This window comes from Mirounga leonina, unplaced genomic scaffold (genome assembly GCF_011800145.1).
Source record: "Mirounga leonina isolate KUSES-001 unplaced genomic scaffold, KU_Mleo_1.0 Mir_376, whole genome shotgun sequence".
In the NCBI taxonomy this organism is placed as follows: domain Eukaryota; kingdom Metazoa; phylum Chordata; class Mammalia; order Carnivora; family Phocidae; genus Mirounga; species Mirounga leonina.
The window spans coordinates 9,155,732-9,155,977 of NW_023270718.1; the positions used below are offsets into that span (position 1 = coordinate 9,155,732).

At 63.4% G+C, this 246-nt stretch overlaps 1 protein-coding gene across 1 annotated transcript in view; it reads left to right on the top strand.

Moving 5' to 3' along the window:
• SSC5D (scavenger receptor cysteine rich family member with 5 domains) overlaps window positions 1-246 on the top strand; it is a 21,929-nt gene that overhangs the window by 3,219 nt on the left and 18,464 nt on the right. The window lies entirely within an intron of this gene.

Consider the following 246-nt stretch of genomic DNA (forward strand, 5'->3'; position numbering starts at 1 on the left):
TTTCCTTCTCTCCCTCCCTCCCACTCTTCCCTCCCTCCTTCCCCCTCCCCTCCCTCCCTCCTGACTCTCTCTTTCCCTCTCTCCCTCCCTCCCCCTCTTCCCTCCCTCCTGACTCTCTCCTTCCCTCTCTCCCTCCGTTCCCCCTCCTCCTTCCCTCCCTCCTCCTCTTCCTACCCTCCCTCCCCTTCTTCCCTCCCTCCTCTCTTTCCCTCTCTCCCTCCCTCCCACTCTTCCCTCCCTCCTTCC